Genomic DNA, 16,393 nt, shown 5'->3' on the forward strand with positions numbered 1-16,393 from the left:
CCAAACAAAAATATGTATTCATGTAAAACTTTGCAGCGGTAAATATATTTTTATAAAAAAAAATATTGTTCAGATGACTTTTGTATGATACAGATAGTATATGTTTTTATCTTTAAATAACGAACAGTTCCTATCAGGCAATACGAGTATATGAATCATAATTACTCACACTATATATTTCGTATGTACTATATTTAATCCAATTAAGAATAACTATAGACACAATGACATCTTTAATTACCGGTATGTAATCAACATTAAATTGGTATCTCCGGGGTTAAATCAATAGTAATGTATAATTTAGTGAATTATAATCCTCATTAGAGGTCATAATGTTTCGTTAGGCGCAATCAGCAATTATGTTAAGATATATTCGGAAAGGAAATAAGCTGTTTTTAATTAATTACAATAATTAAAAATAGCTAGTACCCGCAAACAAGTTGCACAAATTGTACACTTAAACACATAATACATCAAAATCGGTCCAGCTAGAGGATTTTCACTACAAACTCGCATAGAAGAATAATATACATAGAATATGTATTATGTAAATCCTCCCTTTGGGAGTATTGGCTTGCCGATTTCCACCTGTACTTCATCAATCATTTCACATCTGTCACATGTTCCATCACCGTACGTGTATGGTCGACTGAGTATCCAGAAAACTACTTTAACACTTTGTTACCGACGCTAAAAGCCATACATCAATTATTTGTCCAACCACTCGTCTCGCCAACAAATTAACGTTAGTATTTTGACTAATTTATGTGCATTACAGTGGACCCCAGGTAATCCGGCACCCTCTGAAATCCGACAAGAGCATTTCTTTATTATTGAATATATTTTTGACAATATTCGCTAATGCATTAACAAGTTATACGCAACACCACTATTGTTATGATCGCTTTGTTTGAATTTGAATTAATGACGTTAATTTTATAACAAAACGTAATCTATATTGTGTTTGTTTAATTTATTAAATTTGACATACATAATGCATACCTCATTACCATTTGTACTTCAGAGTACATACATATAACATACAGATTCTTATCATTGTATCTGTACTTTAAAAAACTCTTTTAAAAAAATCCGGACTATATGTGCGTCCTTTTTAAAATTCCATTTTCCGACACTGTCCAACAAAATGTTTGTCGGATTACCGAGGGTCTACTGTCATATGTTTGCGAATAATTTCGCTAGGAATAGTGTAATGTGAAGCAGACGTCCAGCCATCGAGGTGATGCTGATTATCATATTTTCAGATTAACAATTTACTACTACATTACTTATCCTGCATGAACCATGTAAAATGTAAATTGATCGAAACCAAACATATCAATTCACCCACACGTTCATTTGTTTGTACATATCTGACTGATCACAAGGGGTGCTGTAACGCGCGTCACAGGTGAGGCATAACTGGCTGGAACACGATTAGGACCAGCATGTTGATATGGATCGAAAAAATTACTAATTAGAAATTGATTTCAACATGTAGAACGAACTTAATAAAACTAGCAAGCTGTGAAATCGGCTTCCAGCGAAGGTCTTCCCTATAAGATCCGACATTTATAAAAAAATCATTCTCAACCGCCTTTGGTAGCTTCTTACTGCCTTTGGGAGATAGTTCATTCCTTATTTTTTACCCGTTTGAACAGGGATTAGGAGACATATATCTGGTGATATATACCACTCAATACCAGAGGGCTCACGAGTGCGTTGCCTTTCTTTATAACACCTATTTTTAATTTCCAACTAGTATTCACTTCTCCAACTACCAATGAGCATACTATGGAATTAAAAAGATAACAAAACTAAGGTTATATGTTAATGAACTGAGATATACAGTAGGTACATACCATTGTTTGCATGTTAATGCGACTGAGGACATGACCTCAAAAGTGCGGTTGCAATTACAAATCACATTACTCGGTTAACAAATTTGAGGATAAACACATTTAAAATTATTTCTTAATAATATTGCAATTCATACAAATTAACCTCAAAACTTATCAAACAGCAAAAATACAGACTGGTCATATAAAGACGGCTGTATCTCTGTCTGTATGTATTTAGCAACTATGGACAGACAATATGTATGTCGCAGAAACAACGCAATTAAAATTTGCAAAGTTTGTGTCACTACCGACATATATTTATTTAGTATTTAAAAATAATCAGAGGCACGTCTTCTACGCACTACTGACAAGTTGACTTTGACACGTTGACATCCTGTAACGTCTATGATATTGCGCGGTGTTGCCATTCTAATAAAACAAATGACATCGTGTTCTTTTATTAAATTATCTCTGACATATAGATATCAATATTAGCAGTGTTAGTCTAGCGGCTACAGCGTGCGACTCTAATCCCTGAGGTCGTAGGTTCGATCCCCGGCTGTTCACCAATGGATTATCTTTCTATGTGCGCTTTAACATTAGCACAAACGGTGAAGGAATACCAAAAAACTGACGGTGTGTCAGGCACAGAAGGCTGATCACCTACTTGCCTATTCAATTTACAAATGATCATGAAACAGATACAGAAACCTGAGGCCCAGACTTAAAAAGGTTGTAGCGCCATAGATTTATTTTATAGATATCAATAATATCGCTAGTCATAATAAAGTATGAAATCGCATACATACATAAATACGTCCTTTACAACGACATAATTACCTGAAGCAGTTAAAATAATAATTGATTACGTTCGTTTAACCCTTCGTGCTAAACATCTCGGCCCTCACATCGCGTGGTGTAAAATAAAAATGTTATATTAGTGACTAATGGAAATCCCCATGATTCAGGCTAATCAAAAGAATATTAAATAACGTTTACACAACATTTCCCTCAGTTTTAAATTACTTTGACATTTATCGTGAGTACTTAGTGAAAACAGGTTGGATTTTGATGCAAAGAAACATTGTTTTACGGCCTATAATTTAAATTACTAACCTCAACTTTCCATTGTAAATGTTAGACATAGACTTAACATTTATTACTAACAAAACACACATAAAATAACAAAAGGATAAAAAAATAAAAAATAATGACATTTAAAGAAAACACTTTTTTTCCGGATCGAAGCTTTGTATCGTTATAAACTTATAATTATTTTACATAATTTTAAAATTTCCCCGACGTTTTCGCGTGCTTTACAGCGTGCGTGCGTTTTATGTAAAATAATTATAAGTTTATAATAATACATAGCTTCAATTGGGTAAAAAAGTGTTTTCTCTAGATAACAATTTGGTTTAAAAAAAAAAATGTTTTAATTGGTGTGGTTGTAATTGGCCATGGCTCAACATTATGCTGAGGAACAGAGTGTTCCACAGCGCTGGTCATTCTTCCAGAGACCACGGCAGACGACCGCAGTGGCAAAAAAGAATAAAAATGTAATAATACGTGTTAAGAGTTTGTATTAATATCTATAAACTACTGGAACAAAAAAGATTACACACGTATGTAGAGAATAAATGAAAATTACTGTCATTTTAAACACACAATAAAAATCGATCAAAACAATACTATTTATTTAATAATGCCTAGAAATATTAATATTATTAGTACCATAACAATTCCTATTCATCCGTTATCGCGCGGCCATCTCATTGTCCATACTAACGGTACATTTTAACCGTTCGATAAACTATTTTGTATCAAATTCGATACAGTTGTCCCTATGTTGACTATCATAGGAAATTTTAATACACGACTAACTATTGACAGTGTAAATTCAAAATCAGTGGCGCTACAACCTCTACAGGTCTGGGCCTCTCTGGTAACCAGCCTCTTGTGAGCTCTTCAGCCTAAGACATGTCGGTTTCACCACGTTTTCCTTCGTCGTTAGAGCGAATGTTAAATGCGCACATAGAAAGTCCATTGGTGCACAGCCGGAGATCGAACCTACGACCTCAGGGATGAGGGTCGCACGCTGAAGCCACTAGGCCAACAGTGCTCAACTCACTGCTGCACGTACATATACAGCTTGTAAAAGGAAATATCACAGCTGATTCTCTATGGTTGAAAATCAGATCACTAAGAGGAGCTGTATCGCTTCATCGTCGCCTTGATGGAGCTCAGCACAAATCTATCTCATATTTGCGTCCCTATAGAATATTTTTTTTATTTTTATTAACTAAGAGTGTAAAACATTTATATAGGCTAGAAGCTATAAGCAATATTTAAAAATTAATCAACCGATTTAATGATAAAACGATAACAATAAATAGGATATACTAATATTGTATAGGCAGAGGTTAAAAAAGTTAGATTTTTTACGTTCGGGTTCGTTCAAGTAACTACTCACTGCAATTCATTTAAAATCTCGTGTCAGCAAAAATACAAAAGCTCTCAAAAATAGTAGTACATAAACGTATACATTTTTTGTGGGAATCCACAAAAATGCATTACGTGCATGCATGCATGTTTTATGTGTAAAAAAGCAAATAATTACTGCTGACGTAATCACCAACTAAGAACATGGGATGACGTAAAGACAATTTTCGCAATCGAATAGAACTCGTCCTAAAGTTGCATCTAACTTCATTACCATTGCAAACTTTAGACTCCATATTATACTACGGCGATAATGAGGCGTCAAGCCAAAACGAAACAATAAGCAAACACTTGTAAAATCAAAACAAACAGGATCGTTTAGTTAATAGTTAGTACACGTCTGGCTACTGTTTGCGGTCCTCTTTTTAACAAGTACCTGCGAGACGAATCGCAAACAACGCCTTGTCATTGTTGACCCGGTGTAGGGTTTCCTGAATCATAACAGCTTTAACTTGTAAACTTAGAAAACATTCCGTTAGGACAAGTAATAAAATATTTGTTACCAAAATTAAAACGGGAACTATGTATGGAAAATAAATGCCCATTATGCTATACACGCGTATCAAGTCAGCGTCCGCCCATACAACTAAGTCTTTAAGGCAGTTTATGCCGCACGTAACTACTATGTGGAACCAGCTACCCACTGCCTACTGACAATTTCCGAACCAATTCGAATTCGACGGTCAGTGTATTGCGGATTATGAATTTAGTACTGAAAATGCAGATCGCCGTGTAGTCACTGCTCTAGAGCAGTCGGTCTCGTCTATGGCCAGCGTTAAATTGCTTAAAGAAAAGAGCGTAATAATTCATAACGTAAAGTGTCCATGGACTGCGGTATCACTTAACATCAGGTGAGCCTTCTGCCCATCTGCCTCCTGTTCTATAGAAAAGTATAATAATGTATCATTTAAACATAACCATTTCTCCAAACATCTATGCCGATTAAGTGATACAATTAGCTATAAGTGCGAGTATGAAAAAATACTAGCATTCTTTCACCCGCAATCACTCCGCGATAGACGCCGCCTGATCGATATTATATATGTTTACAAACTCTTAAATATCTTCGTTGATTTACGTAATGTTTTGAGTCAATTGAACTTCCTCTTAAAGAGGAACACAAGAAACACTTCAGTCCTTTTTTACAATCGTGCCCCAAGTAAGGCCCAACGTCGGTTGTAATGCTCCTCTAAACAGATCTCTATCTGCATTGAACGACGCTCTGAGTACATGCGAAGCAGATCCATTTAATAACAGTCTCCATGTCTTCAGACGTAAGATGCTGCAGCCGCTGTTGATCCGTGACCAATAGTGACCATTGCATAGTAGAAATATATTAGAATGTTAAATTGTACAATTGTATTTTTTTGTATTTTTTGGTCTGGTTTGTGTATTGCTTTTAATGTTTAAGTTATTTTCTCTTCGTCATCATAATGTTGTGCACACTTGTTATTGATGAACATGCATGTATCGTGTTGTTATATGTCGTGTGTTTTCTGTATGTGTTTCGTTAGTGTGCCTTTTAAAATAAATAAATAAAAAAGCAAAACTGAAGCTGAACACGAGGACAAAACTGTATGCAACATCCATAATTTAAAAATTACCAAATTCATAAATAACTCTCCAAGTTGTAAGTGCTTTGATAACATCTTGTCAGCTTTAAATGGGATTGAGGGGTGTGCCTCATTACACCTTGACATTAACAGCTACTCCGGGCCTACTTATATTTAACCATAAAAAGCTATAAAAATATCCTCATTTGAAGCCCTTAACAAAAAAAACGCTAGAATCATTAACGGTGTTTTGAGGCATATTTTTAATTGCTCGTATTTATTCTCCCTCGCTTTTGTACGGGTTTGCGAGCATCCTTGGTATTTCGATGGATAAAGGTCTGTCATGAGAACTAGTGTCGGGGTACATAAAACACTTTAACGGCTTCAGTGAATGTAAAACGGCTCGTAACTTATAAAACTCGAGTGTTTTAGACTACACCTATAAATTATAAGGAATTTTATGACATTTTCCGCATGGATTCGCTGAATCAAAACGAAAACAGTCTTGGGGCGCCTTTTTAATTGAAGTACTGATTCATCACACCAATTCTGTGTGATGAATAGGGATAGTGCTTCAGTTATCATTGTAAGCTTAAGGTGTTTTGGATGCTGTGGACTGTCTAAAGAAAACCTAGGGAACACAAGTGTACAGTTAGACGGAGTGGATGAGGACCTGCACTTAGTCAATTGGCGGAAAGGATAGCGGTGGAAGTTGGTCGTTAACTAAGGCAGACTTTGGGTTTCATATAGAGAGTTATGTTTAATATATACTTATTTAATATAGTATATCTTTATGTAAATAAATTAACATTAAGAGTTAAGACTCAAATCCCATTTTATGTCACGAACATTGTGACGCCAACTTTTTGGGTCTAAGACCAGTTTCCATGAGATGCGATACATTTGGCCAGGGACACAGCCGTGGAAGACAACGTACGAGCTCAGGGATGAGAGTTACACGCTTATGTCATTAGACCAACACTGTTTTTATAACCCTTCAAGAACAGAGGGCAAACGGGCTTGGCCCTTGGACTCTCTCAATAAGTCAGAGGGCTCGCGAGTGCGATGCCGGTCTTTAAATAATTGGTGCGCTCTTTCCTTGAGCCTTAGTCGGATTTGTTCGGAAATACTTAGTGGGCAACTGGTTCGACATAGTGGAGGTGCACGGCAGATTTTGGCTAAACATTAAAAAAATATACATTCAAGCCCATTTTTAAAGGGCCAAACAGACACCCTGACACAACTCTCGCTTCATCCACATTCAAGATATTCACCATACATGCGTACTTTCATCCTGTCTCTTGTCTTGTACGTCCTGGATCTGATCCAGGTATGTACGGTAAGGCCTCCCCAATGCTACTTCACCATCCACAATTGCCTATGCTACTTGTAATCGCAGTCCCTAAAACAAAACTAAAAAAATAATAACATTTCTCCCCTAACCAGCCTTTCCGAGTCTAATTAAGTACAAAGGAGTTGAACCTAACAAGCCATTTATAGACAATAAATTGTCCTACATTTTTAACTTGTATACAATTATGAAAAAACATCTGTCTTGCGATTAAAAGGTACTAATTCGATACTATGTTAGCTATGTATAGCCAGTAATAAGATCAAGCGAACTTGTGTTGAATACCTTTGTATGAATGTGTGCAATCTGTCATACCAGCATCATCGCAGTGTAACAATGTTTTAGTGGTGAATTTCTATAACACATTTTACAAGCCAAGAAATCCAACTATAACCCAAATTATTAAATTAAGTTGTTACGTCGTTTAGACAGCAATGAAAGTCATGAAAACAAATAAATCAGCAGCGCCTCAACCTTTATGATTGATCATTGATCATTTATCTAATACAAACGTGAAAAATCAATAATCCATGTAGGTAACACAATGTACACTTATGATCGTCAAAAAGATACATTAAATTCTAATTTTACAGTTACTGCCAGAACTCAAATTAAGGGCGTAGAACGGAAGAGAAGAACTGGCAATAAATAAAAATAAATACGCAAGTAGGATCAGCCTCCTGTGCCTGACACGCCGTCGAATTTTTAGGTCCAAGGTAAGCCGGCTTTCTCACGATGTTTTTCGTCACTGTTCGAGCTAATACTAATGCGCACATAGAAAGTCTATTGGTGCAAAGCCGGGGCTCGAACCTACAACCTCACGGATAAGAGTCCCACGCTTAAGCCAACACAGCTCTCAACAATGAAATTCATACTAATAATAAATATTATGGTATATGTGAAAATTTTGAGTTAGCAGGTTCCACTTTAGGACAAATTTCATGGGAAACATAATACATTCACGGTCGTTTGTCACCACATTTTTAAGGATGCGAGGATGTTAAAAAATTACACTTTAAACTGTAAAAAAATGTAATATTGAATCACTTTAGATGTAATAAACTGTACCATCGTTGTATGTGTATGTGTGTGTGTACTCGGGACGTTCACCTGGTCGCAATGCGATAAACACTTACCTACATTGTGGTTGAATGTTTTCGATGATTGAGACTCATACGCCGGTAACCACTTTTTCATTGTAAATGATACTATACAATTATAAAATTACATATTAATTGCCCAGCTTTAAATTAATTATTTTATGTACTGCCATTATGAATCGAATGTATACTTTAAAATACCAATATGACGTTGGCGCTACAACTTTTAGGTCTTAGATTTATGTATCACCGTGTTCACTTCTAATAGGCTTGACTTGAAAAGTGATTGACCTTCTGTAACTGACACACCGTCGGCTTTTCGTGTCCAAGGCAAGCTGTGCTGACTATGTTTTCCTTCACCGTACTAGCGAATTAAAAAATGAATAGACAGTCCTATTGGTGCACAGCCGGGGATCGAACCTACGACCGGATTTAAATAGCGACTCAAAATACAACAATAAAACGACAACAAAAACATGTACAACAGACAACAATGTAACAGAATAATAAATCTACCCATTAAAGATAAGATGAATCGTGAACTTTTCATAAGAGTCTAATTCTATACCTGACACGCAATGTTAAATAACTAAATGACTTAACTAAAATTAACGGGATTTATATCTGTATATATGTCGCAGTTAAGTAGTTAAATGAGAGAGTTAATTAAATCTCTAGACAGTCAATTAAATGTCGATATTCAATAAAGTTCGCTATCATTTAGATTTAAATAAAGCAGCTTCGAAAACGTTTAACCATCTGTCTGACCGAAAGCCAGCGTGTTGATTAACAATGTGAAACAATGACTCCGCCATTATTATTTCATTTGTTATTGTTATATCAGTGTGAACATGAAAAACGGAGAGCTTGGAAATTCCGTGTTTTGCTTTATTGTAAACGGTTAGGTAGGTCTTGTTGCCTAGGAACGTTTAGGAAACTCGTTAAACGTTTCGTTCACTCACTTGTCTGACGGAACTCTAGCGACTTGATTGAATATCGATTTTTAATTAACTGTCTAGAGATTCAATTAACTCTCTGATTTAACTACTTTACTGCGACATATACACTATTGGCAACCTACAAACAGGAGAACAGTGTTGGCCTACTGACTATCGACCCTGCGGTCGTGTCTTTGAATGCTGTGCACTACACACTTATCATTCTATACACGCATAACGTTCATACGGTGAATGCATCGTGAGGAAACCTTACGACAAAAAAAATTGGCAAGCGTCAAGAAACGATTATCATCTACACTAGCTTCATCCACTTTCATGAATTCACCAGGCATGCTCGTTACGTGTACTTTTTTCCCCTTCTCTAGTACCTACTGGTTTTGGTCTAGGTATGTCCAAATAAGGATTACCCAACCAAACTTCACCAGCCACGGTTGCCTTGTGTATTTGTTAACAGATTTTTAAAGGCCGGCAACGCGCTTGCGAGCCTTCTAGCAATGTGAGTGTTCATAGGCGGCGGTGTCACTTAACATTAGGCGAGCCTCCTAGCCCTTTGCCTCCTATTTACATGTGTAAAAAAATACTCATTCATTCTTTCCCCACGTCCCAACCACCTAAGCATATCCTTTTTGTATCCTTTTATTATTTACTATCATATATACTGTCAAAGCTACACGGTTTCACTCGCTTAGATACCGATTACATGGTAGTGGCAGCAAAATAATTTCAAGTTTTGCAGTTGACTCGGGAAATGCGAACATACAATGACGCACGGGAAGTTTGATTATTATATAGAATTTTTTTACACCGTGAATTTTCTATTATTATATCATTGCATTTTCATAAGTATGCATATTTAAGTGTAGTAAATAAAATATTTTTTCTATGAAAACGTTACACATATACAAAAAATTTCCTCTTTATAATATTAACAAAAATAACCTAAAAACAAAATTAAACGATATTTATAGTATGAGTGATGTTGGCTAGAGATAAACAATATTAATTAACGTTGGCAACAAAAAACCGGCTCTGCGCAAACATTTTAATAATACATTATATATTGATAAATGTTGCCTAGACCAGATCGAGCGAACACCTGCCTTGTACCACAATGACAATTAACTTTATTATTACTTTGAATTGATCAGTGTTGGCCTAGTGGCTGGCATGCGACTCTCATCCCTGATGTCAGTTCTATCCCGGTCGTGCGCCAATGAACTTTATATCGCATTAAACTTTCATTCGAACGTTGAAGGAAAACATCCCGAGTTACATACTTGCCTATTAGATTGACAAATGATACAGATACTGAGGCTCAGACCGGACCAGATTTATTTATCATTTACTTATAATATGTATTCTCTTATATTGTACGTTTATTAGTAAGTTTTAAAGTATATTGCTAAAAAATAATGAAACTTCCAACTAGACGAAGGCTGTATGATGTGTACAGCCTCGGTGGCTCAGTAACACATGCCAGAGTACCCGGAGGTTTTTATTTCGTCTCGCAACATACTAAATGAGAAGGAATCTGAACGAATAAAACAAGATTCCATTTGAAACCTACCAGTTATCTTGGTCTATGGTCTACATTGAGCATCACCGAATTGTGCTTGGAAAGCAAACGTTGAGATATTTAAAACCACTTCAATTACAACTATGAAGAATTCCGCCAATTCCTCTATCATCAGACCCTCACGACACCTTCCAAACAATAGAAATAATTACAGAATTCTCTTGGAATAAGAGATTTCAAACAACGTTTCTCTTGTTTGTCATCCGTTTAAAAACAGATACGATAATTTCCTTTTAAATCCAAATGACTCCAAAATGTCAACTGTCAAATGTCAAATGACTAACTCGCGCGGGCTACATATTAAACAACCTTGAATTGCAGATAGTTTTTGTTTGAACAACCTTGACACTCGCAAACATTGGTTTTTCCTTTCGTATTTTAATATTCTTGATCGAATAACAACGTCTACTCTGATAAGTATTTGTATAATGTTTAAAGAACTTTATTTCTCATTACAAAAATTATATTTTATTTACATGAGAACAATTATGTATACACGAGCGAAGATATACGTGTCCCAATTTCAGTCTAGTACATTCATTTTGACGTGTATTTTTAATGCCCTATTGAATTTGTTAAACGCGATAATATTGCTAATTTAAGATGGTAATTGATTATATTTCAAATGATCGATGATTTTTGTTTTTATAATAAACTGAATTGTTTAAATCTCTAAAACAAAGACAACGTAGCGCTGCACTTTCATCAGCTCTCTCTCTAACCCAAGAGTAAGATTCCTGGTTATCGCGACAGTACGAGAAAATATTTATTTATCTATTTCTTATAGAAGTTTTAGTAACAATTTTTCTTTTTTATTTGTTGACTATATAATTTACACACAAATCTTATCAGTTCATTATTACTAAACTTAGTCGCTAGCAGAATGACCAGCGCTATGAAACACGTCAGCTCCACAGCATAATGCTGAACCAGGGCTTACTGCCACAACACACACATTACACATTTCAAATTTACCTTATTATGTTTATTTCCATATATTTTTTTATTTGTCTTTTTTATTATTATTTTGTCTATTTCTGTATGTGTTTCGTTAGTAGTAAATGTTATGTTATTTTAATCAAGGTAATTAAGGTACAAACGCGCTAATATATACAGTATTATTTATTTATACATTATTGCGCATTGATATACATATAGTTGACAAGCTTGCCTCACCTGCGTTACGTTGAAATATGACTATTTTTAAGATTTGATAAACTAATGTCAACTTTGAAATATTAAAAGTTTACGTTTTTTTCTAATAAACTCGACACACAGTAGTTTTGTTATTCCTTATTAAAAATATGATTTTGCTTCAAGTCGTCAAACAAACGTCGTATTTATTAAATAATAGAATATACAAAGACCAGACATAGCTGATTTAGTATTAATATGAATTTGTTTAACAAATCTATTCTCAGACGAAATACACATGATTCATAAAATCTGTCAAGCCGTATCCAAGAGTTTCGGTTACAAACAATGTGATACCAGACTTTTGTATATTACAAACTCATCTAAGGGTAACAAAGGCAAGCTCTGCTCGTAAGCCTTCTGGCAGTCTGTCCATGAGGCTCCTGTCTGTTTGGCCCCTGTTCACATAAAAAAAAACACGGGTCACTACTGACCCGATTTTTGAAACTTTCACTCATAAAGCTCTTTTAAGCGAGTAAACTTAAAGATTGGAGCAACAATGTAATAGTTTTCACCCACAGCCGTGACCAGACCAGTTGATACACATACACTTCAACAAACAGTTTTTTTATGAAACAATGCCTGTTTACAAAGTTGGAACATATCCAATTTGAATACAAATTCAAGGTTTTCAGATTTTTCCGATAATAGTAGACTTACGAAAATTTGTTCATAGCTTTGTGGGCTATATGGAACATTACACTTTTCCAGTTCCTAACTATTCATGATGTCGGTTAATATATTATAGAACAGGAGACAAACGGTCAGGAGGCCTCTGATGTTATGTGATGCTGTCGCCCATTGACACTCAATGGCAGAGGGCCCGCGAGTGCGATTTCGGCTTGTTAAGATTTGGTACGCTCTGTTTTTGTATGATCTTTATAATAAACGAATAAAATGAATGTTATTGATAACGAAATTGGAAAGGAATTAAGAACAAAGTGTTCAAGGGCAAACGTGTGACGCAGAACTAAATTCGTTTTGCATTGTGCGTGGACGCCATTTTTCATGTTGCTTGTAAGCACTGATAATTGTAATGTAGAGTCTCAGTTACAGCGGCTTGGTATTGGCAGGGTATATATATGTATATACGTTTAGCAACTAGTTATATATAAATATTATCTACAAACCACAGTCTCAAATGTGGGTATAACGCACATAAACGCATACTTAAGGTTTTATACGACTTTTGTTGATTGGTTTGGTTGATTAGATGATTTTACTTTTTCTTTAAAAAATGTTTTAAAAATACACCATGTACCACGGAATAATTGTAAACTAGTTCACAACACACGGGTGTAGTATGACTAGCGTTAGTCCAATATTGTCACAGTCATATTTCATGCATACAATTTTATAATTATTATTTATCTTAATGAATTATTTTTAATTATGTCAATATATACAAAATGTAAAACGCTTTTTCTTGATTCATATTTCTGAGGTGAAAAGCGAAGAACCGAATCACAAATACATGGGTTTATCAGATCAAAACAAAGGCTTAGTTGTCTGAGTGAAAGTCTAAAATGACTTTAGTCCATCAAGTTTGTCAAGCGGGGGATCGCGACCCATGTGGGGTCAAGTTTGTTTTAAAGTGGGTCGCAGTCTGTTGAAAAATAATAAATACAAACTACACATAGGTACAAAAGATACGTTTATTAAAGGAATGAACAATTATAGTGTAATGTTATTATAAAACTACATTATAAATACACTGTGACTGGATCACTAGACTGTTTTTTTGCTTTTTAGTGGGTCGCGACATTAAAATGGTTGAGAAACGATGCTTTAGTCTCACTGAAGTAGCCCCTGGGGCTTGAGACATAATCCCTTCAAGACAGGACCGTAAATAATGTAGGGACCGACAAATTTACAACGCATGTATGACTGTCAACAAATACGGATCGAAAATTTTGTGTCATATCTGAGATGGAAGACGGAAATACCGTATATCATTTTGCCCACTACTGCCGTAGGAATTTCAATGACATAAGCTCAAGCATCATGCTCTAGCACGTGACCGTGACCATTACCATTCGTTTGGCGTGACCCACGCCTGTCGCATTTTGTCTTAAATCGCAGCACGCAAATCCATTTCCACACCAGATATGACAAAATACTCGAGGGTTATAAAAACAATATTAAATGCGTTGCTTTTTTGTCTGTCTCTACGGTACGATCCTGTCGTGACTTTGTCTCAAGCCCCAGGTGTTAAGACTAGTCATTCCCTAAAGCCTCTAAATTCTATATCAAGCCGTTCTCTACATTCTTCACCTTTAGATAGTAAACTACACATTAAGTCGCCAGCTCATGAAATCGCTATCAGTGCGACCAGCCATCTCGTCCCGGATGGCACCCCATATGGGCCACATTTGTACCGAGTTCCCACACCCGCACGTAATGTTTGGAAATGCGGGAACGAGACTGATGAAAAATTTATTGCTGTCAAGCCGTTTAGTGTGAGCTGTTTATATATTTAATTATAATTAATTTGTTTAGTTTGTTAATTAAATTATGCGGTCTTGAAAAACGGTTAGTTTGTTTTATTGTGTTTATTTTTAAGTCTTGGAATTAATTGGTAGAAATAAATATTAACTCTTCTTTCTTCTCATGTATAAACTACTAAGAGGCTGTCAGCAGATTTACTGCAATTTATTAACCCCCCCCCCCCCCTCTTGGCAGTAAAAGTAAGCAAAGCTCTCAGAAATAATAGTACATATAAACGTAAAACGTATTAATTTTTATAGCAATCCTCGAAAATGCATTTCGTCTTCAAGCATAGACAATGTTGTAGGAGGTAATTCAAGCCCCACTACCCCCTGTAGTAAACTACACGAACGGCCTCTAAGGGGCTGTATCATAAAACATATTTGTTAGAAAATAATTCAGAGGAATCTATATTTAAAAACCTATATAGAAACTATGCTGATACGGCAAATGTTTTAACATATAAAATGTTATTTATTTAGAGAATGGGACACTAACGGGCCGCCGCCCATGGGCACTCAATGCTAGAGGTGATGCCCTTTAAGTCCGCAGACCACAAACACGTGTTTGGTTACATACAAAAAATCTAATCCTACATTTACATAAATAATTTCACTAAATATATAGTCAAATAACATTATCAAATCAAGTAAATACCGCTGTCAATTATTCATCAGCTATTGTTAAAACGAATTATTAATCTCGAATGTTGAAACCTCGATTTAAACACCCATTATATTCGGCCGCATTGTTTCAGCCAAGCCATTCAATCCTTTTCATCGTCAAAGGGTGATAATTTATACTCTAATGCCTCAGCTTTAGTCCATAAAACCAGTGGCGCCTGGTCCTCAATCGGTTAGTCACATATTGGTGGGGTACAACCAATAGAAACAAGACGGAACAATTGGCCTACTATATACCGAAAGTCTTGCGGGTGGTGATGATCAGTCCAAGTGTTCTTCAAGGAATCGGTTTCCTTATACCTAGCGGATATATGTGACAGCGAAGGCCACGGTTAATATTACATATTTTATTATATTTTTATTTTTCATTGACATTATCATATTGGCTTAGTACTGTAAGGACAATGTACCTATGTATTTTTGTAAATAATTAAAATAAATATACAATTGTTTGTCATTCGAACATGTATGTTACATGTTCGAATGGTACCCCAACCTTTTGAACCCAACAGTAGTCTCCATTAACACAAGCTTCAAGGTTTATGACATCCCCTGATGCTGTACTGCAAGATTTAGATGGTCGATGCTAATTAAATAGTGGAACTCTTTTCCCCATAATATTCCCTAGATATGTACAATGGGCTGCTTCATACGGCGGTTAAATAGGCATATGTTAATATATGAACCTAGCTCTTAAATTAAGATCCCTTTAATAATAGGCCGCATCGGCGTCTAAGACCCAAAAATAAAAATTTATTTAAAAAACTATATGACCCTGTGAACTTCGCATCACCTACATATGTGTGTCAAATATATGTAGATATTTACCTCCTACTACAGCTACGAGAAACACAAATTTCTGAAGGCAAGTATAAATTTATATGACGACCAAGTGACAATTTCTAAAAAGACTTTGAATATTTCCCATCTAGAAACAGTTTTTATTGGGTTCAATTGTCGTTTTTAGCATTTTCCTTTAGTTATAACTTATGTCTCCACGTTTAAACCTTCCCTGAACATCCAGATACATTTCACGGTCACAATTAGCCAAATCTCTCCAGCCATTCTCAAGTATTAGCGCGATAAACGAACAACAATCTATTTTTATTTCTTTAAAAATAGAACTTTGTTAAACGACAAGGCAAAACTC

The 16,393-nt window shown here is 35.4% G+C and overlaps 1 protein-coding gene across 2 annotated transcripts in view; it reads right to left on the reverse strand.

Annotated features, from left to right (window-relative positions):
* The window catches only part of LOC123708128, a 93,450-nt gene that overhangs the window by 70,127 nt on the left and 6,930 nt on the right, over positions 1-16,393 (reverse strand). The window lies entirely within an intron of this gene.

The sequence above is a fragment of the Pieris brassicae genome, chromosome 1, assembly GCF_905147105.1.
Source record: "Pieris brassicae chromosome 1, ilPieBrab1.1, whole genome shotgun sequence".
In the NCBI taxonomy this organism is placed as follows: Eukaryota; Metazoa; Arthropoda; class Insecta; order Lepidoptera; family Pieridae; genus Pieris; species Pieris brassicae.